Source organism: Eptatretus burgeri, chromosome 12 (genome assembly GCF_056783735.1).
Source record: "Eptatretus burgeri isolate ZD-2024b chromosome 12, Ebu_testis_v1, whole genome shotgun sequence".
NCBI classification, from domain to species: Eukaryota; Metazoa; Chordata; class Myxini; order Myxiniformes; family Myxinidae; genus Eptatretus; species Eptatretus burgeri.
The window spans coordinates 64,419,817-64,443,644 of NC_140972.1; the positions used below are offsets into that span (position 1 = coordinate 64,419,817).

At 42.3% G+C, this 23,828-nt stretch overlaps 1 protein-coding gene across 14 annotated transcripts in view; it reads left to right on the forward strand.

Moving 5' to 3' along the window:
- The first annotated feature begins 895 nt into the window (after positions 1-895).
- LOC147015767 (uncharacterized) overlaps positions 896-23,828 on the forward strand; it is a 239,677-nt gene continuing 216,744 nt past the window's right edge. For 7 of the 14 annotated variants that reach the window (XR_015049843.1, XR_015049839.1, XR_015049840.1 and 4 more), the window contains exon 1: positions 896-1,019. The gene's annotated coding sequence lies outside the window, so the exon portion shown is untranslated. Of the gene's footprint in view, positions 1,094-1,424; positions 1,532-19,835; positions 22,702-23,828 lie in introns of all 14 variants that reach the window. The other 7 variants (XR_015049844.1, XR_015049841.1, XR_015049838.1 and 4 more) reach the window with 6 other exon arrangements.

The window sequence follows — 23,828 nt, forward strand, 5'->3', positions numbered from 1 at the left end:
TAAATGACAAAGGCAGGGAATTAACCAATAAAGGGTTCCCACCATATTCACGAGCTTTGTGCAAGTGATCGGCTCGACGTAAATTCTGAGCATTGTCCTTTCCCTGGACATTTATTTCTCCATCCAAACTTATCTTATTTTGTCTGTGTGTCCTTTGTCCAGATATTTCTGTCAACCTGGTTTGTCACTGCAATGACCTCCCACTCTTTGTTATCAAACTCTTCTTTGATTGTTGACCTTTGTATTAAATTATATTTCAATCCCAATTCTTACTTATAACAGGAAATTATGACTGAAGTTATTGATGTGTTGAACCAGTGGTGTTGTGGTGAGTTATATATATATATATATATATATATATATATATATATATATATATATATATATATATATATATATATATATATATATATATATATATATATATATATATATATATATATATATATATATATATATATATGTTTTTACGGTTGGGATGATCCATTGTAATTATTGAAAATGGACAGCTAACCAAAATGATAAAACTGGACCAAACTCACACCTATTTTAATACAAACGAGCATGAGCTGATCAAGGCTCTAGGTAACGTGCCGTTTGGGACACACAAACTTATTCAAAGCCAAGTGAACAATCGAGTGTGTGGACCTGGTTTATTTGGCCTTGTGTTAATCCTCTTCCGGTCCAACACACTGATGTTCGGAGTGGAAAAACAAAATTATTACTTTTCTCCCTGTTGTTCACACTAATCATCCTTGATTGATTGTCTGCTCCCTCTGCCTCTTTTTCCTGCATGATCTGGTAAAATAAGTATGTGCATAATAACTCGGCAAGTTACTGAGCATGTATTGTACATCCAGGTAAGTCCTCCTTGGTGATGCGATGTGGTTACGTGATCCTGTTGTAGGCGGGGTTGGAATGTGGGTGGAGTGAGTCTGCCTTGGTGAAGATTGTGTGATGGGGAGTATCTGTGGAAGAGTGATTGGTGTGTCCTCTGGGCTCAGTGTTCTCGGCATGTTGTGAGTTATTTGTGATCCACACTGTCCTCATTTTTGGAGTTTGCACCAACCACTTTCTGCTTTCTGGATCAAGGGTTAGTACTGAGGGGGAAGATTTAATGTTTCTTCTGTTAATGTGTCATTCTGTGCTTTAGCATGTCAAGATTCCAAAATTAGTCAGCGGTGTTTGCTTGGCTTGACCTCCAAAATCTGTATTGCTTCCATCATAACTGTGACCAGAATGTATACAATGGTGTGCTCTGGCTGATTGTGAGGCCTTTCTCGGCCTCGTAGCTCTGGTATGTTAATTTATCCTCAGTTTTAAATGTCTTCAAATTTCCCCTACAGAAGTTGTTCTACATGTACATACTGTGTGATATACCACATCTGATATGTTCCCAAATGGTATTTTATCTTTTACTTCAGTGATAGCATGGCGAATGGTGTCCAGGGGTTTGTATGCTACCTGGATTTGTGCACTGCGTATGATTTTGCCAATCTTCTCTGATAATACCTGGATAATACCTAATATGGTAAGACGCAGAAACCACATTTGTCTTCTTCTTCTTCTTCTTCTTCTTCTTCTTCTTCTTCTTCTTCTTCTTCTTCTTCTTCTTCTTCTTCTTCTTCTTCTTCTTCTTCTTCTTCTTCTTCTTCTTCTTCTTCTTCTTCTTCTTCTTCTTCTTCTTCTTCTTCTTCTTCTTCTTCTTCTTCTTCTTCTTCTTCTTCTTCTTCTTCTTCTTCTTCTTCTTCTTCTTCTTCTTCTTCTTCTTCTTCTTCTTCTTCTTCTTCTTCTTCTTCTTCTTCTTCTTCTTCTTCTTCTTCTTCTTCTTCTTCTTCTTCTTCTTCTTCTTCTTCTTCTTCTTCTTCTTCTTCTTCTTCTTCTTCTTCTTCTTCTTCTTCTTCTTCTTCTTCTTCTTCTTCTTCTTCTTCTTCTTCTTCTTCTTCTTCTTCTTCTTCTTCTTCTTCTTCTTCTTCTTCTTCTTCTTCTTCTTCTTCTTCTTCTTCTTCTTCTTCTTCTTCTTCTTCTTCTTCTTCTTCTTCTTCTTCTTCTTCTTGTTCTTCTTCTTCTTCTTCTTCTTCTTCTTCTTCTTCTTCTTCTTCTTCTTCTTCTTCTTCTTCTTCTTCTTCTTCTTCTTCTTCTTCTTCTTCCTCCTCCTCTCTTTGTTCTACCCTATTTGGTTCACTCAGTGTGGGTAGCATTCTTTTATCATATCCATTTAGTGTTCGAATGTCACGCACTCATTTAATTTCATTGATGGCAGCATTTTTTTGCGGATGAAACCTGTCAAGCTCTGGAAGTCAGGGTGCGGGCAACACTGCACTTACGTATGTGTGATGGGGTGGCACGAGTTGAAGTTCAGTAGTTTAGTTGTATGTGTGGGATTCCTATATACTGATGTTTTCAAAGTGCCATCTGGTTGTCATTGAACCTCCACATCTATGAGCAGTAGCTTGTTGAATTGTTCAATTTCCATGGTGAATTTAACGCGAGGAAGAACCTGGCACAGCTGCTCTGGAAGGTAAGCTTGGTCCCGGTGTTCAATCGCAAAGGTGTCATCAACATATCTGACCCAGAAAAGTGGCAACCAAGGGATATTTTTTTGGTGGAAAGTTTGCTTTCAGAGTCTTCCATTATCAAGTTTGCCACGACCGTGGATACCGGTAATCCCATTGCCTTGCCGAAAATCTGTTGATGGTGCTCTCCATTGTAAAGGAAGGTTGTGTTGTTCACGGCAAGTTCTGAGTAAATTTGTGACGTCATTCCAAGTCAAGTTGCTGTCTCTACACCTCAATTTCCATATTGTTCTGATTGCTCTTATAGTTCCAAACGTTCTCTTGTAGTTTGGATTGCAAGGTCCACAGGGATTCTTGTAAACATGGAAATCACATCAAAAGAAAGCATGATCTCATCATCTCGTATCATAATGTCTTTCAATCTTTTTCCAAACTCAAAACTGTTTTTAACCCTTCCTTCTGTTTTTCCAATCAATGTGCCAATGATTCTGATGGTGTGTTTATGAAGGAGACGATCGGTCTCATCAGGGAGGCTTTTAATTGCCCATTCCATGCTGGCAACGATTTGTTGCCAAGGGTCCACCTTTAGGTGTTCTACTGAAATCCAAACCTTTCTACAGAATCTTCAATTCTGGATCTGAGAGAGTTGTTCCTGACATATTTACGATCCATTTTTTCTAATCAGCATTGTGTATCATGTGATTTGTACGAGTCTGGTTAGGCCTGTGTTGTGAGTAGGCCGTGTTGTGTTGAATGTGTTCTCTATGCAGTCTGTCCAATTTCTTAGTGTGTAGTAGTCTGTCTTAGTCTATCAAAAGAGAACGACAACCGGGGGGGGGGGGTGGGTTTCGCTGTCTCCCACCAGACTCCCCGGAATTGTAGGCCGTCATTCCAGATAATTCCGTGAGCTGGCGGGTTGCTGAACCGACCGTGGATGCCAATATCTCAACTGCGTAGCGTAGGGTCTGTTTGTCTAAAACCAATTTACCTAAGTAGCTACGCGATTTAAAGTACCGTGGAAGCCATGCCCTTGGAATGCCTGGTCGAACCGGATTTACTCTCCTGGCAGCGATAGATTCACACTACCGACTACCGCTTTGCCACCCACCTTTCTGGCTTGTTGCAGTTGAGCGGGGCCTGCCCAGGACGTCCCGGCTCTGATAGACCGATTACCGGGGATGAAACCCCATTTATACTCAGATCTAGCCCATGCAGACCAATGTAAGAAGGGACAGAAACGGTCTGGGAACATTTCTAATAAATTTATTAACAGTAAAATAAAGACAAAGACAAGACTTGGCGCGAATATGCAAGCAGGGAAATATTTACAATAAGCAAAAACACTTACTCAGTTCTACTTAAAGACAGGCCCACACGCAGAGACACACACAAAAATAAAAGAAACCCCAGAGCCTTTATTTGACCCTCACAGCCATGAAGAGAGACAAGCTGGGGGTGAGAGTTCGGTGGGTACCTGGTCATCGGAGGGGAAGCATGCTCTGTAGTGCAGCACCTGCCAAAGGTCATCGGTTTGGTCCCCAGTCACACATATGGGACTCGTGGCTCATGGCAGAGCTCACGTGGCGAATAGTCGCAGTCCACAGAACTCCTCTCCCCGTAACAGCCACCGTGAAGAACGAACCAGAATGCTCACAGCCACCGTGAACAAAAAACTGCCTGACCCAGCCACTGTGAAAAACTCCTCCTTACTCAGAGAGTCTCGGAGATATATTGTTGTGAGCCGGGGTTTGGTGGCGATAAACGACCACCAGGGGGAGCAGTAGAGTCGTCTCCCTACGAACACCCGGAATTTAGGTTGTGACTCTCGGACAACTCCGAAAGGTCACGGGTCACTTAGAGGACTGTGGTCGCCGATATTTCGAAGGCGTGAGGTAGGGTCCATTTGTCTAATTGCAATTTACCTAAGTACTCACGCCGTCCAACTATCGGGGAACCACACCCTCAGCCGACTTTGTCTGAATTGAGTCGCTATCACTGACTCGGATCCAGTGTAACCGAGCGGAAGCTACCAAAGCCGCGCCGGACCAAATGAACAATTTACGGCACAAACGGCTTTACTATTTCTCAATACGCACCTTGCTAGGCCAATGAAGGAAAGCACGAACAACGAACTGGAACATTTAACAGGGGTTTTATTTTAAAATTAATCGGGAGAGAGACACAGAGCAGAGTTATCACGAACAAGAAATGTAATTCACAATGTACAAGGCACTTAACAATTCTACTTATCAGACTGGTGAAACACACACACACACACACACACACACACACACACACACACACACACACACACACACACACGCGCATACACACACACACACACACACGAACTGGACCCTGTCGGGTCTTTATGTCGGCATTTCAGCTCGGAGGGAAGGCAAGCTGAGGGTAGGGGCCAATTCGGGTACCTCCCCGCCTCGTACGGTTTCACCGGACCCGCACTTGTGGAGTTCGGAGTCCGTAACGGGAATGGGGATCCCAGCTCGAGCGCTCCAACGCAAACCACCACGGTGGGACTCGAACCCACGACCCAGACCAAGCCGCACTCGCCACCAAGACTGCAGACCGCAATCGCCACGATCCTGCAGAACGCACTCTTGTCTGCCCAACCCTACCCCTCTTCTTGAGGTGGGAGGGGTTTCTTTTCCTTGCCCATCGCCTCCTGATTGGATGGTCGGTTGTCAGGCAACTCGTGGCAGCCCTTCATTGGTCGGGCCGAACACTCCATCTGGCTAAGGCGGAGCCAGCCCTGAGGTGACGAATCCTCCGCTCACGTCCGTGGTCCCGAACACGTGCATAATGGCGACCGGGTCGAGTGCGGGACGGTGGCGTTGTTGTTGATGAGAATGTAATAAACCTGACTATAAAATAACTTGTAGTGCACACATGTAATTCCCATTAGACAAAGGGGATGGATTCTAACTATAAACACATACGTATCAAAATAACTGAACTGCGGGGACTCTGGCTGCTTGTGTGCACAAGGTTTCCAAATCCGTAACAATATCTCCTCCCACCACGGGGAGGGGCTCTTGGCGAAAAACGCCTCGCTCTCCGCCTCTCATTGGACAAGGTCTTACGGCCCACCTTATACATATATATATATATATATATATATATATATATATATATATATATATATATATATATATATATATATATATATATATACATACACACACACACACATACACATAAGCAAATACAACCCATCACTTTGCTGACGGGGGTATTAAGGGGTAAGGGGGAGGGAGAGAGAGCTGAAGAGAGGAGAGTGGGAGGGAGGGAGAGGAGAGAGGGAGGGGAGAAAGAGGATGGAGGGAAGGGAGGGGGGCTGAAAGGATGGAGGGAAGGGAGGGATGTGGAGAAGATGGAGGGAAGGGAGGGGAGTGGAGAAGATGAAGGGAAGGGAGGGGAGTGGAGACGATGGAGGGAAGGGAGGGGAGTGGAGAAGATGGAGAGGAGTGGAGAAGATGGAGGGAAGGGAGGGGAATAGAGAAGATGGAGGGAAGGGAGGGGAGAGAATGGAGGGAGAGAGAGGAGAGGAGATGGCAGATTGTCAGCTCAGGTCAGTCAGGTTTCTTCACTGCCACTGCTGACATGCAGTACAGGCATTTTAGCAGAAATATTTGGTCAACCTCCCACAAATTGCAACAAAAGCAAACTCAATAGATTTTGATTCCTGGATATGTCCTCAGTGACAGAAAAAAACTCCTAAGGGATCCTCCGGGGGGGAAAGTCCTGGAATCATGGAAATTCAATATGGCCGCCACCCGGCTTCGGGGAAAATGAGAAAATTGTAAAGATTGATATTTTAATATGTAAATATATGTTTTTCTGCATTCTAATTGTTTCTAGTTATGGTCAGTATATTGATATATAAGAAAAATTATCAAAAAAGTGAAATGTATTGAGGGTAAAATAAAAAATTATAGCTTTTTTGTCCAAAAATGTCAATATTTTGTCCCGGAACAATTTTTTTTACCTGATACTGATTTTGGCTCCTGGACAAAAAAAAAGAAACGTTGAAGACACAAGATGAAATCAAGTCTATGGCAATACAATATAATTATGTAAATCATTGAAACATGACAAAATTCACAATTCCACTCGGGGCAATCACATCTGCCTGACGAAGGTTTCAAAATGAAATTGAAAATTCGCATTAAACTCAGAAACTACATCCATTATAAACTTACTATACATGTTGAGAAAAATCACGTGTATTAAAGTTAGAACTCGACAATGTCGTCATCATCCTCATCATTGTCACATGGAGTGTTTGCGCAGCCAGAGCACCTGCAGCTTCCACAAGCTGGAGTGCACTCAATGTTGTGCTTCTTGCATGTGCATCTCATGGTGCGACATTCAGCCTGGCAGTCGCACCTAATGACACGTAACATCTTTTCAGGAGCTGGAGCTATTGAGGTCTCAAGTGGCACAAAACCCTCGTCACACTTCTGCCAACTCCAGTCTGTCGGAAGAAGTTCATCTGCACATCCCTTCCATTCTTGGACTTGCAGATACACACACAGGCTGTGATACTTTGCTGCTTCTGATGTTGGTGGTAACGTCTGTGATTGCACGTGAGAGGAGCTCCAAGCCACCTTGTCCCAGTACCGCTGATACCGGAGGGTGTCCAGGGTGTCAGTTGACTTTCCGTTGTAGATTATCGCCAATGTTTTTTTCTCCTGCATCTGCCACATCAAATACGGAAGCTGGATATGTATCAAAAACCTTGGCTTGCTCACAGAATGTGTTGTTGGCTTTGAACTTTTTGAGGGAAGCTCCCTTTCCAATCCCATGAAGACGAGATGTCGTGTCGCACCCAAGAACTACATGTAAAAACAGTATGTGCTTGCATATGTCTGTACCAATCATTTTCTTTGTAGCCTTGATGTTCCAGATGTGAGGCTTCTTCGTGTTCTTCTTTGGCTCGGGACAAAAGAAGAGGTCATGGGATTCTAAGCTTGCATGGTTGCATAGGAGGACGAGGAGGTCTGTGTCATCACCAACTAACACAGTGTTGGTGACAGTAGCAGACTGCACGGCCTTCAGTACAATCAGGAGATCAGCATCCCTGGGGCATGGTGTGTCTCACAGTTCTTCTTCTGCAGCTCTTCACTCAACATAAAAATGAATCACTGTTTATTCTGCCTATTGGCAGGAAACTGTTCATTCTTCATTGTGAGATGCATGTGAGCTGTAAATGTCACAGTAGTGCCAGCCCGTCTCTTAGACCTTTAGACCGTCTCTGGTGTGTCATGTCCTTCGTGTTGGTACTCTCATAACCATCAAACACGACTATGGCATCTCCGTACTTCTTCGTTACATAATCAGTGTACTGGTGGCATATGTCTCTGTATGTAGATCCACGAGACCATGGAATGCGTTGAACAAGTGCCCCACCATCCAAAACATACTGTTGCCCATCATTGGGGATATCGGCTGGGACATCGGTTCCAAGAAGATCCCAGAGGCATCAGCAAAGACTGGCTTGTGTGCTTCTCGGAGCTGAAGAGAGGAATCAAAGAGGGCTGGTGGATAGCTGCATCGTTCATATTTGAAGGCCGGCTCAAGTTCTTCTGCTGTCTGTGCAACAGTGATCAGTCTCTGGAAGAGGAGTTGTAGGTCAACCTGGACTTGCTCTCCATCAATCTTGACAGATGACTTCATGCCGAGGGTGACAACTTGGTCTTTCCTCTTAAATGTGTACTCGGCAGGTGTTTTCCCATCCATAGATTTTAATATTTTGGCTCCTACAGCATGTGCTGTATCGACGTTGACGGTGGGGTGTGCATGAACTCCAGTGGCAATGTTCCTCAGACGTGGATCACTACTGAACAGATTCTGTTCCTGTAAATACTGAAGAGCTGATAGTGTGTCCTTCCAGTCACGAGATTGTCTTGCCTTGGTCATGTCCTTCTTCTGCTCTCCAGTGTTGTAGTTCACACCTGTGAGCTTCTGCATTGCCTGGTTTATTTCTGCACAGGCACGCATTGATAGTAGCCATACCAGCTGTTGTTGCTCTGTCATGTCGTGTGAGCCCCCCGCTGGTTTTCAAACTTCTCATCAGAACTTGTTCGATGATCAGGTCAGATGAAAGACCTGCCCACAGGCGATCACTTCGTCAAACCACATGGAACCCCTCATCAAAACGTTGTTGGACATTGGGATGTTGAGTTTTGAGGTTGGACATCTGCTGCAGATACACCCTCGCAGATTTGGCATACAGGTTGTGGCCCGAGGCTGCCAGGTAAGGCAGCATTTCCTGGATGGCCTGTAGATGTCATGCCCACTTCCCAGTGCGCTCTGCCTGGATGTATTTGCGTAGAATGGCTAGCATGTCCATATACTGAACCCAGAGCGCTGAAGTTCTCGAAGATATCTTTGCAGACTTGGAATGCTTCTGAAGGTGGTCTTTGATTCGTTTCAAGACGTCAGACTTGCGTACTTCTTCCACAGACTGGAGTTGGCAGAAGTGTGATGAGGGTTTTGTGCCACTTCAGACATCAATAGCTCAAGCTCCTGAAAATATGTTACGTGTCATTAGGTGCAACTGCCAGGCTGAATGTAGCACCATGAGATGCACATGCAAGAAGCACAACATTGAGTGCACTCCAGCTTGTGGAAACTGCAGGGGCTCTGGCTGCGCAAACACTCCATGTGACAATGATGAGGATGATGACGACATTGTCGAGTTCTAACTTTAATACGCTTGATTTTTCTCAACATGTATAGTAAGTTTATAATGGATGTAGTTTCTGAGTTTAATGCGAATTTTCAATTTCATTTCCTAACGTTCGTCAGGCAGATGTGATTGCCCCGAGTGGAATTGTGAATTTTGTCATGTTTCAATGATTTACATAATTATATTGTATTGCCATAGACTTGATTTCATCTTGTGTCTTCAACGTTTCTTTTTTTTTTGTCCAGGAGCCAAAATCAGTATCAGGTAAATAATTTTTTTTCGGGACAAAAATTGACATTTTTGTACAAAAAAGCTATAATTTTTTATTTTACCCTCAATACATTTCACTTTTTTATAATTATTCTTGTATATCAATATACTGACCATAACTTGAAACAATTAGAATGCAGAAAAACAAATATTTACATCTTAAAATATCAATCTTTACAATTTTCTCATTTTCCCCGAAACTGAGTGGCGGCCATATTGGATTTCCATGATTTCAGGATCCCTTTGGACTTTTTTTCTGTCACTGAGGACATATCCAGGAATCAAAATCTGTTGAGTTTGCTTTTGTTGCAATTTGTGGGAGGTCATCCGACATTTTGACTGTACTTATGCAACCCAGTGCTACCTGCCACATGGTCGGGTGGTCGGTGACTAAACTGACTACCTTCATTGGCTCGCCAGTGGGGAGGGTGACTGTGACACCTTGCAGGACTAAAAACAATACCTGCTAAAGTGTGGATGAGCAACTTTCGGGAGCCAACGACCACCGAGTAAGGAGATGGTGTCTCCAAAAAACATCCATCCGGTGAGACTGTTTTTTTCGGGAGTAGGTTGTAGACAGCAACCGCCCTGGGAGGTACTACCGTTCTGACATAGGAGCGTTAAAGTGGTGCCCGGAACCATCTTACACTTTCTGTGTCAGGATTGCTGGTCTTGCCTTCTGTCTCACTCAAACTATAACTACCGGGCGAGCTTTAATCTCTCTTTCTTGCAAACAGACATCACACACTTTTCTTACTCACCCATTTTCACTCGTCACTTTACATTCTCTCTTTTATTTTTCTTTATTTAAAAGGCCTGGCCTCGATGAGGACTATTTAGTCCGTGACTGGAGCCTTCAACATTTTAAATTTTAAAAAAGGGGGAGTGGAGGGTAGAGGAGAGGACAGATGGAGGGAGGGGAGGGGAGTGGAGAGGATGGAGGGAGAGGAGGGGAGAAGCTTGGAAGGGGGAAAGATCGATGGGGGTGGGGGGAGAACGATGCCTCACCAAGTGTTGCTATACATTGCAGGAGGAGGGGTGTGAGGAGGGTGTGTGTGTGTGAGTGAGAGAGAGATTGAGAGAGATGGAAAGGTGAGGGGTGAAGTGGGAGGTGGGGTTAGCAAAGATAACGATAAGTTATGCTTAATGACTGAACACAAAAAAAACTCATGTCAGAACAGCTGTACACACGACGACACAACAGCGTTTGTTAAGTAATCCGCTGGCACATCTGTAAAAACTTTGATGTCCTTGTCCCAGAAAATTTCTGGGAACATGAACCAAAAGCAATCACTGAAAACATGGACGTACCGCGCACGTACGACCTAATGATCCCATCGAGCGTGAACATCGAAAACAAAGCATAGTGACCAGATATCATCCTTTATTTATTTATTTATTTATTTATTTATTTATTTATTTTTGTATACATTGTCGAGGCTCGTATGAGGGCTAAGATCATGCATAGGTAGAAAAACGAGAAGAAGGCATTGCTGATTGAGGTGTTAATGCCAGTGATTTTGGATTAAACGATGCAGAAATCAAGAAAATGACCAAACACCAAGATCTCAAGAATGAAGTGAAAAAATCCTGGGAGTTGTTCTCGCAGACCTGCAGCCTCTGTTTTCATTAATGAATGCCTGTTGGACCAGGATCCAATATTGAATTTGGCCTGCTTGGTGCATCATTATTGATGTGCAGCTGTTCTGCTGATGCAGTGCCCCTGCACGTAAAAGCAGGAAATTTGAATTTGGCCCAGGTGCCAGTGACAATCTCCTTCTCGATCTGAGAGACACCATGGGATATTTAAGGTCCACCAGCAGCAACCAATCATAGCAGGAGGGTCCGAGCTTCACACCCATTTCAAGGATGGCTCACCCATTGACTCAGTACCCTGCCTGCGAAACACCAGTCAAACAGTATGGAATTGGGTCGATGATTAAACCCAGACTACAACCCTGCTACCTCTATGCCATCCTCTCAGACAACACAGTGAAGTGAGTTTGCAGAGCATTGCATCTTCATATATATATATATATATATATATATATATATATATATATATATATATATATATATATATATATATATATATATATATATATATAGGATGCAAAGTGCTTTGACAGTATCAGCTCTGCATTCATTTTATAAACTGAATGAATCTTGTGATTAAAATACTGGTGCAAGTGATGTGCACCTTTTGTAATGATATAAGAAACCTAACTTGTTCAAGCTGATGCAAGACTGTGCTCACTGCAACATACTGAGGGTTTGACGATTATTGTTCACCTTCAATAGACGATGCGGATTTTATCCCTCGGCAACTGAAGGCTTCTGTTTCCAAATAAAAGGCACATTCCCTCCACTCCGAACATTTCAGAAATTAATTATTTCCCCCTGTATAACTGGAAATATGCTGTTTGTGACCATTCCAGGAACCTGATCTGACTCAATAGGTTCACCCTTATCCTCTTCACACCCACACAACACACGTGTGATAGTTACTCTTGCTTTCGTCTTATTTCAATTTTGTTGACTTGGATTTACAGGTTCTACATCTGAGGTTACACATTCCACTTTTCAAAACTTCCTTATCAAAATGCTGGAGCATACCTAAGTGTGATGATACCCATCCACACATTTGCTGATGTGTGTTTGGGGTTTGTCCACCTGTTTCCCTTGACCTTCAATTCTGTTGTTCAGCTCTTTCTCGACCTTTGTATTTTTTAAAATTAAAAATGTTATCCGAGGTTTTAGATGATAGAATGTCCAAGATATTGTAAGGGTCCTTTGTAAAAGAATAACCTTCCATATGTGTCAAGGCAGCTCACATTCGAGGTAAGAAATATACTTAGGCCAGGGAGGGGAGAAGATTATACATTCATTGTTTGAATTTCCAAATTACACGACTATTATTATTGTTGTTAATATTATTAGTATTAATTAATATATGCTTTTTACCTCCACCACCGAAGGTGAAGGAGGTTATTTTTTTTACCTCTCTGTCTATTTGTTGTTTGTTGCTTGCAAAATGGAAGATTTTTCAAGTGCATTGGTTAGTCGATTTTGTTGGGTGGTCACTAGACTACCGTTATTCTCAGGTTTTCCGTCTGTTTGTATGTAATGGACAGCCCTGGAGGCCAGAGGAGTCAACCGATTTTGATGAAACTCTACTGGTAGGTTCATACCAGGATCCAGTTGTACGCTTTGCAGCACCGTTGCTATGGATGCCACCGTTGTCTAGCAATGGGACTTTGAAATTTTTGAAAAAATCCGAAAAATATTTTTATATTTTTCTTTCGAAAATCAAAAATCGGCTTCCGTGCTTTTATGCGCACTATAATCAACCTCTTTGTCAAAAATTTTCAGCCCGATCCGTCAAAAACTGTATGACTAGTATGCAATTATATAGCGACCACCCATGTCGCCGACCGGCTTGTTGGGTGGTTGCTGGAGTACCCTTATTTTCACTTTTTCCGTCTGTCTGTATGTATGTTCGCGTGTTTGTTTGTAATGGACAGCTCTGGAGGCCAGAGGAGTCAAGCGATTTTGATGAAACTTGACAGGTAGGTTCATACCAGGATCTAGTTCTATGCTTTTGAGCAGCGTTGCTGTGGACACCACCGTTGCCTATCAACGGGACTTCGAAATTTTTGAAAAATCCCCAAAAATTTATTTTTTCGATAATCAAAAATCGGCTTCCAGGCTTTTATGTGCACTATAATCAACATCTTTGTCAAAAATATTCAGCCCGATCCGTCAAAAACTGTATGACTAGTATGCAATTATGTAGGTAGGCGACCACCCATGTCGCTTACCGGCTTGTTATTCTGTCTGTTTGTCTGTCAATCACCTACAGGTCACAATTCTAAACCGATCGTCATGAAACTTTCCCAAGTTGTGGAGGTACTCTCAACTGAGAAGCCGATTGATTTTGAAATCAAAGGTCAAAGGTCATCTTGAGGTCAAATTTCTAAAATCGTCATTTTGTATCTGATAGACTTGAAAGTTGAAGCGGATTTGCATATTGCAGCATTGAATTGGGAAAGAAACTATTTTTGAGGTTAACAGGTCAAAGGTCAACTCAAGGTCAAACTTCTAAAATTATCAAATTTCATCTGAAAAAAATCGTCAATTTTCATTTAACCTGAATATCAAACAGCAATTGCGTCGTGCATCGCAAAATTTGGAAACCAACTATTTTGAGGTCAAAAGGTCAAAGGTCAGCTCAAGGTCAAACTTCCAAAATCAAATTTCTTTCTGAAAAATAATACATTTTCATCCGATTTACTTGAGCTTTAATTAAGATTGTCAATTTTAATTGAGTCTCAATGAAATGGACAAATTTGATGTATCCATGGCAACCTTGAGACAGGCGGGTGGATTTTGCAAGTATCGTGCTCTGTACGACGTCTTCTTCTTGTTTGTTTGTTTGTTTGTGGGGTTGCCTGTGTGCAGGATATCTCAAAAAGTTGTGGACAGATCAGGATGAAATTTGGTGGGCAGGTTGGATGTGTGACAAGGACAAACTGATGAGATGTGAAGATCTGGATCCATATCCAGCTACTAGAATTTTTGAAATGATTCTTCACCATTGAGAGATAGGGCTAAACTAACATAGAGCACGATATCTCAAAAAGTTGTGGACGGATTCGGATGGAACTTGGTGGAGAGGTTGGGTGTGCGACCGCGATGAATTGTTTCGATTTTGATGAAGATTCGGATCTGAATCTGGATACGAGAATTATTTAATTTTTGAAGTGATTCTTCACTCTTGAAAGACAGGGCCAAAAAATGATGTCCAGCATGATATTTCAAAAATGTATTGGGCCCGATATGTTATCGTGGATCAGGCATTACATTGTGGAGGTATGCGCTTGACCGAGTGCCCTTCTCGTTTTCAATGTTGTCATTCATTTTGTTCTTTATTTTGTAATTGGAATGCATTGTCCTGGAAGGACCTATTAAGCTGCTCCATACACCTTAACATGACATGCATTTAAAACATGGGACTTATTTCATGTTATTTGTAGTAACTTAGTCTCATCAACTCAGGAGATCGTGGTGATCATTTTGGTGTGTCAGATTCCACATGAGAACGCTTCAGTAGAACTCCACAATAAACATGCCTCACACACACACACACACACACACACACACACACACACACACACACACACACACACACACACACACCTCATCCATTTATAGTAGGTACAGAATGCTAAACCTGTGTCTCTCTTCAGATGCCAACTTTCCACGTGATTAACTCAGGAGCAAGTTAAGACTTTTAACAGAAGCAAGGATCTTTATGTATTGGCCCCCTTCCAAGGGATGATCACAGAAATGATCAAAAGGCTTTGCAATTGAATTGGAGACACAATCAGCACATGAGGCTAAACGAGATTTGTTTTTTTTAACAGGTATCTAGGTTCATGTAATTCTTGCCATATTACACGTTATTAATGATTTCCTGATGTTTTATTGAGGTCAGGGTCTGTTGCTGGGTTTTAAAACTGCATGACAAATGGTGGTCACCCCCAATGTGAAAGAGTATCACCTCGAGGAGCTAAGAGCTCACATCGATATGAACCACACATATAATCTGATGTGAGATGCTGCCGTATCGGAGGACAAACACTTCTTGGAGGAAGGTGGTAAAAAATACATTATGACAGCGTGAACTCTTGTACTATAATCCATTATTGAGGATTACAGTCAGAAATTTGATCAAGTGTCACAACCAATCTGTGGCCATGGAAAATGTGATGATTTAGCCAATGGTGTGTTTATGGCAGACCGGCAGGGTAGCTCAGAGCTACAGTCGCATACTCACATTTGAGTTGTCTGGTTTGAGTTCTGTCAACGCGATTCTTCGCAGGTAGGTACAGTATCGAAACATCGAACAGAACACATTTTGGAGGAATTAAGCCCGCTGTCATGTCTGCTAGTATTTACATGACGTTAAGGATTCCACAGTGCTTTTCAAAAAGAGTAGGTCATTGTGTGCAAGCACGAAGGTAAAACTTTAAATTTCTGCCTTTGCTATAAACTCGGGCAGAAGGGTGAAATGGGGGAGTTTCCTTGCATTTATTGCAGACGTTAGATTGCGAAGATGCTTTGCCATTGTTCGTCAAAGAAGATACGTAAATCCACTGTCAAACACTTTGTGACTTGTGTCATGTATTAGGAGTTTGATGGATTAGAGGATTATCCCCTTTGAAGAGGCCATGTCTATCATTGTGGAAATACAGCATTGTGGGGTTGATTTTGATTGACAACTTTGTTCAGCGCACGAGAGGTATGCATAATTAATTTTCCAGGGAAATATAAGGATGCAATTCTTGCACAATGAAATTAATTGCTTCATTACAATTGCCTTCCTCCTCCTCCTCCTCCTGCTCCTCCTCCTCCTCCTCAACTCCTCCCTTACATGTCTGCAGATTCTTCCCCACCCCATCACCTTACCACACTCCATTGTGTGCTTTTCTTCCCCACCTTATGTGTGCAAACTAACGACCTTTCCTCCCTTCATATCACACGCCTTCCTCAATAAGTCCACAAACAATTGGTACAAGTACAGTAAAATCCAGTGCTTTTGGTTTGCAGGACCATCTTCATCCACGAATAAAGTTAAATACCCCATTTAAAAACTGGAACTTTGTCGGGGTCAGCAAAATCGTTGGCAGAAACAGAGAGAGAGAGAGAGAGAGAGAGAGAGAGACAGACAGACAGACAGACAGACAGAGGAGACAATCTATTCTAACTAGAAGGACACTCGGTGGAGCGCATACCTCCTCCACGTTATGCCCGATCCACGAGAACATATCAGGTCCAATCAATACATTTTTGGAATATCAGGCTAAGTTTCATTTTTGGCCCGATCTCTCAATGGTGAAGAATCACTTAAAAAAACATTATCAGATCCAGGTCCGGATTCGGATCTTCACCAAAATTGGATCAATTCTTCCGTGTCACACATACAACATGTCCACCAAGTTTCGTCCAAATCTGTCTACAACCTTTTGACATGTCGTGTTGTATATCATTTTTGGCCCTATCTCTCAATGGTAAAGAATCACTTTTAAAATTCTAGTAGTCGGATTCGGATCCGGATCTTCGAACCGTCCAGGATTGTGCCCGACAGCTAAGGAGACTGCTTTGGCAGCAGTGTGTGTGTGTGTGTGTGTGTGTGTGTGTGTGTGTGTGTGTGTGTGTGTGTGTGTGTGTGTGTGTGTGTGTGTGTGTGTGTGTGTGTGTGTGTGTGTGTGTGTGTGTGTGTGTGTGTGTGTGAGTCAGTGTGTCTCCTCCATAACTCCAAAACCATAAAACCTGGCAGCCTCAATTTTTGGATGCAGACTACAAAAACTCCAAGGGAGTGCAAGAGTGAAAATTGAGTGTTTGGGTTAATTAAAGCATCCCTTTTGAAGATAATTATTTAATTATGTCCTTTATCAGGCACATCCTCAGTCACCGCTCTCCATGGGATCTTAAGGCGTATCCTCGGTAACCTCGCTGAGGTCTGAAGCCGCCACGTTTTTTTTAACTTTCTTAACCATGCCTTGACTTGGAACAGGCTGGAACGATTTCTTAACGAGAAAGTTTTTTTTTCACTTTCTTCACTCATATCATTGAATGCCTGATCGTAATAGCTATAAATGGCTGGGTACATTTTGCAATGCTTATAAACACCCGGAGATGGCATCGTCCGTGGCTTTGTTTCATTTTCGCACGTGTGATAACCTCAAGAACCTCTCAAACTAAGAGGAATAATAAAATGTAAGCTCCAGAATCGAACTTACAAGCAGTTCCAATTCCTAAAAAAAGTGTTAATTTGTCCAATTCGGAAATATTCCCCTTTTTGTGCGATGTTTTCATTATCTACCCATCACTTCGACTTTCATACATAAAAATAAAAATAAAAATCCTCCATCGATCTCATGTTCAGAGTTCCTTCATGTTGGTTTGAGCTGTGAAAAGCGTTTGCCGACATTTTGTGTTCTCTTTGGATTGATGCATCTCCGAATTGCATTTTGTTATTTTTTTTCACTTGAATTCCATATTTAAAGAATTATATTTAAAAGATAAGGCTTTGTGGTTCTCCTTTTTGGGTACTTTGTCCGTACGGAACTTGGAACAAGCCGTGTTTGCTCTCGCCCGATGATTTAATAGGCTTAGTGGGAAACCAACCATTACCTGTAAAATGTGAAAAAAACAAATTTAACTTATGTCTTCATGGAGTTGGGTACAACTTGAACAAATGACGTCAAGAATGAATGCTTGGGTAACACACTAACTTGGTGTGGTGAGGATGGAGGAACAGACGTTCTGGTGCAGGAGGTTTTAACTTTTAACCTCAGCAACGGACGAGCGATCACGTTTTCCTTTATCCTCACGGCCGTTTCTAAGGTGGTTCGTTATCATCACATGAACCGGGGTTTCTGGGGTTTCAGATGATATCTGGTCACAACGCTTTGTTTTCGAAATTCACGCTCGATGGGATCTTTTCGATGTTCACGCTCGATGGAATCATTAGGTCATATGTGAGCAGTACTTCCATGTTTTCAGTGATTGCTTTTGGTTCATGTTCCCACAAATTCTCTGGAACTGGGATATGAAGTTCTTGCAGATGTGCCAGCGGATTACTTTACAAACTCTGTTGTGTCATTGTGTGTACAGCTGTTCTGACATTTTTTTGTGTGTGTTCCGTCATGAAGCATAACATATTGTTACGGACCTGGAAACCATTTGCATTCAATATACAGATGTCCCAAAAGTCAGTTATGTAGTTAAGTATGTGTGTCGCCAGATCCCTTTCCTTTTGTCTAGTGGGAGAATCAAAGGCATGCGTTGCGATTTCTTTTGGTTAGGTTATTACATATAACAAGCCATCGAACAACCATCCCATCTGCATGACCCCTCGGCCCATTGCTATCCACGGTACCATCGCGCTTGCAGCCCTCGGTTCACGGGCCACATCGCACTTTTGCCTGAGATGGATTCCCGAGGATGTTTGAGGTAGTTTCACCACCACGACCTTTCTCGAACACGCGTGGAGAGGAGGGTCGGCTTTCTCCAAACAAGGCTGAAACCCCGCCCCGGAAAGGTATGCCGTGGCACCCTGTCCAATTTAAGGCCGACAACAAGGTGTGTTCACCAAAGCCCCTCCCCGCTGAGGGAGGTCAATAAATTCCCGAGCACTCGCAGAGTTTGGTGGGTTTTTGCTGGCATGAAAGGGCTTTTGCTGTTAACGAAGGCTGTTACGAAGGGGTGGTAACAGTGGTTGTTACGAGGGCTGTCACGAGGGTTGAGCAGAAGGTCGTCGAGGCGGCGAACGTGTCTCTGCTGGCCCTCTACAAGGAAAGAAAGAGCGACCCCGACCCCCCTCCGTGGACCCCAGCCATTCACCAACCGAGCTCCACCGCGAACCTCGAGTCCCACACGTGCGACTGGGGACCAAACCAGCGACCATTGTCAGGTGCTGCAGCACGGAATACCCCCTTTCTCCGACGGCCAGGTAACCATCCGAACTCTGACCCCCAGCTTGTCTCTCTCCTCGGCTGCCAGGGTCCAATAAAGAACTCTGGGTTTCTTTTCGTGTGTGTGTGTGTGTGTGTGTGTGTGTGTGTGTGTGTGTGTGTGTGTGTGTGTGTGTGTGTGTGTGTGTGTGTGTGTGTGTGTGTGTGTGTGTGTGTGTGTGTGTGTGTGTGTGTGTGTGTGTGTGTGTGTGTGTGCGCGTGCGTGTGGGCCCGTCTGTATTTGCTTGGAGCGAATCAATGAATTCATGTTCTTCTTGTTCAAACCTTGGAATGAGCAATTTTATTATATCAGTTAAAACTGAACATATATTTTTGATACCTTTTCATGATTAAAGGTTTCACATAATGCTGACTGGAAAAAACAATGCATTGAAATTGTTCGTAGATCAAACATATTAATGAACGATCATCTTAATAATCATTCTCAAATTTTCTAAGCTATAACAGTCACAGTAATTGGAGGAAAAAGTTCGCCAAGTGTCCATATTTGTTAAACATTTTTCAAAGATAGCCAGCAGCAACGTTATGATGTCTGTAGATATTTGTCCAACGAAGAAACGAGTTTTAAGATCCCGCCTTGTCGAGCGTATACCAGATGAATATCAAACAAACACTTTGATTATGTTTGGGGATAAAAAGTTATGTTTGGCCCTTTTTTCCCCCCCAAATAAGTTCTCACATCATCATTACGTTTCATCACAAACCATTTTAAACAAATTGTTTGAAATATTTTCTCGATGCTTCTTAAAAATACACTCCTGCAATGTCTTTTGTATTAGCATGTTTTGATTGCAGATACTGCATGGACACACCGCGCCGTGTAATACATCGGTACATGGAGAAAATGAGGAAAGCGGATATGCATGATTGCAGCAGCTTCACGATTATGGACTTTTTAATTCTCCTTTTTTTCAGGCAGAGATGGTAAGGTCATAACAGGGTCAACTTCACCTCATATAGGCAACGTAATTACAGTCTTGAGTTATTCAGGTTCTATTGGCTGCTTCTCTTTTAATGAATTCTCACAGTTGAAGTATTTTCACAGCAAGGTTACTGAGGTTCTCTGGGTCATATTGCTTTAACCCTTTTTGGTGTGATGAACACCATTCCCCACTTTCGAGTTTCAATGCAATGTTTTTTTGTGTAATCAGCTCAACACATGCAGTGGTGCAGTATATCAGTGTTAAAGGCTTGTCGAGACAACATTTAGATAATGTTTTTTTCTTTTACATTTTAACATGCAGAGCTCTGGTGTGTGTGTAGCGGACGGGGGGGCTATGGGGGGGGGGGTCCCAAATCAACGATTACAATGGCTATTTCTTCTATGAAGCTTTCATTCTTAACCAAATTAAGCTTAACTCATTATCTCTTCAGTTCTCAGATTCATTAATGATCCTGGTATTGCTCGGTTGAGGCTTCCTCCATATCCATTTATAAGTTTTATATTCACATTCATGAGACTGCTTGCTATTCTATGTACACGTGTGCACGTATCGCAGGAAGGAAATGGTCATAGACAAGCATTTCCCTTTACCTGCCATTCCATGCAAGTGAGATACTTTGCCGCAAAGATGGAAACATCGTCTGGCCAACCTCGACACCTTCTCAACGAATGGCCTTGATGACATTCGTGCCATGATCCTCAAAACGTGTGCGTCTCCTCCCACATCACCTCCCCCCTTCCCCCTTCACAGAATTTCCCCTGCCTCTCTCATTTCTTTGCATCTCCATTGCTCATCCATGATCTATCTCGGCTGAAGAGCGTCCATCCCTTGTCCATCTGCTCCTTTCAGCCTATTTGTTTGTCGACCTTCCACCCTGCAAAACAGCTCTCCCATGAGTCTAGATACCGCTCTAAAAAATTCACATCACAGGAGAAAAAGATGGTGGAACAAAGTAAGGAATTCATTAAAAGCTCCACCATGAGTTTTGACCTTCTTGAAAGTGGAAACGCCAACTGGCCTCGAGTGTAAATACAAGCATTTTCATGGAAATAGGAAGTTTGCTCCCCACGAGGCAGTTCGAGCTCGATAAAAATCAAACAATTCTTGTGTTTAAAAAAAATAAAAATCTCCCAACTGACAAGCACGAGAGTTATCTTAAAAATTTGGTTCATTGATGGTCTTCCATTCATCCATTCATTGGGATTTGGGACCATACTCTGTGCAGAGCATTGATGCTGTTTAAACATCCCCTTGGATATTGGGCACACTCCTGGATGGGTCACCACTCCAACACAGGATACCAGCAAGTTGGCACTCATTTTGCTGACCTTGTAAGGATGACAGGTAGTCACCCCCCCACCCCCTCACACCTGGTATTAATTCAAGAGCCAATAAGGATTTGAACTCAGGATCCTATGATCCCAAGTCCACCACCTGAACCATTAAGCCAACACCAGACATATTGATGGCTTTGCTGTGCTAAATAATTTACTATTAGCTCTGTTTAAGCTTGTGAACCTATTACAATATCTCATCAACATTCTTAATAGGAAACTTAAAGAGAACATCTAAGCTCGAGATATTAGGTGAGTGAAGAACCAAGATCAGCAATTCAAGATGGAGATGATCAACCTGTCTGTAGGGAGCAAGAATGACCTTTCTGGTTCATTTTGACTTTTCTTTCGCCGAGTTAAATCAACTTCATTTTGATGGTTGTCTATTTGGCTGCTGTGCTCCCTAACTTTACCGTACCACATCAACAAACGAGATGTGGCGTATCACAAGTTGAAAAGTAATAAGTACAAGTTAATCATGAGTTTTCCAGGTACCACTCACATTATTGTCGCTGGCAGGCCTCGACATATTCATTATTTTAAGCACCTATAATATAGACATTGTTATTGTAAGTCAGATTATGGTAAGAACATCCACGTCCTATACACCACCTGCGTTCTGTTTCAGGATTCATGTCCAACACACACTGCATTTACAAACATCTTTTACCAGCTACCAACCAACCTGTCTCGGGTTCAGTCTAGTGCTCATGTTTATGTCCTGTGGTTTGAATTTCAGAACTCTGTTGACCCTATTTTTAGTGCATGTTGAATACATTTCGAGGTTGCGAAAGCAAGCGAAGAGCTTGATTCCAAAACACGATAAACGCCAATTTCACGTTTTGCGAGTTGGCTGAAGCTTAGCTTGTGTTCTATGGTAAAATCGATGTGTGTGAGAAAAATATTTTTCTTAAAAACACTGCGCACACCATGTAGCTTCATACAGTGAAATTGGTTCGTTTCAAAACCAGGTATATCCGACATTCACAGTATCTGAGAACACAATGGAGGAGGAGATCGGGACCATACTCTGTGCAGAGTGTTGGTGCTGCTTAAGCGGTCTCCTTGGTGTTGGTGGTCTCCTTGGCTGTTGGGCGCAATCCTGGACGGGTCGCCACTCCGACACAGGATACCAGCAAGCTGGCACTCATTTTGCCGACCTCAGAAGGATGACAGGTCGAGTTAACCCCACCTGGTATTAATTCAACAGCTGAGCGGGATTTGAACTCAGGACCCGAGGATCCAAAGCCCACAACCCGAACCATTAAGCCAACACCAGGCATAACACAATGGAGATATCTCGTGAAGGAATCGAACTCTTCAAGTTCACTTCAATAAATACACTTCTTCCAGGTTAACAAGGCACAGCTAACAACTAACAAGGTAAGCACAAATGTTTGTTTTTCCAGCACCTCTATTTTTCAGTTCAATGTTTAAATATGTGGAGTCCAATATCCTATTTCAGAACTTTACCAATACGCTGTATAAGATGTTGCTGTCCGAGTCTCTCTTAAGTACAAGTCTCTCATAAGACCTTTGTTTCATCATTATGATGATGCCATTTTATAAGATTTTTTTAATTCTTACTTGTTGATGTTCTTCCTTGCTTCTTTGCCATCTTTTATAAACTATTGCTTTTATAATTTCCTTACCCTTGTGCTTTCAATTTCACTGGACGCTCGGGTGATGAGGACTTTCCTGGCTCGGTAATGATTTCTAAAGGCTAAAATAACTAAACCACATAAGAGAAGCTCTGTGAGTCACAAGGGATCTGGCCTAGCATGGAGCCAGTAACGTGACGGTGCATACAAATGTCTTGTTTTCTATATGCAAAGCCAAAACATGTGATTTAAAAAATGAAAAAAAAAACTTCATGAAGTGGAGCATTCCTTTGTGGTATCTGCTTTTGAAGGCCATGTTTAATATGTCCTCTTCTGGTTGAACATAAATTGTGGTTGATATCAAGATCAAACGATTCCAAAATCTGTACCTTTGTCCAGGAGTGATCCCGCAAGATGAGATGATTTGCTAGGTTTATCTACCTGGAATGAGAAAATGCAGGGATTGGGTTTGAGACTATGTGGTAAGCCTATCTTTAATCTTGAGAAGAGAGAATATAAACAGAGAGACACTTTCATTGTATCAACAGATGTACCGGTTTTGTGAAAGATTTAAATAATTGTTGAAAATTATTCAAGGAAGGTTCTTTTATACTTCATACAAATATGTAATGCCATTGGTTGGCTGAATTACAATCCACAGAAAACTTGACAAGACTACATTTTTAATTACTCTTTGGATTATTTATAAGGCCCAGAAATATTTTTCTTCCTCTCTCCCCAACTATTCTGACACAAGAAAAAATATTTTGTCACACTTTCTCATGACCGATGAAGAACTCACTCCCCATGCATCATTCATTCACATGGCACATCAGTGGAGTATAGTTATGTTCGTGTAGTTAAGGTTCCCATGTGACAAAATCATGGCCATGAACAAATTTCATTGAT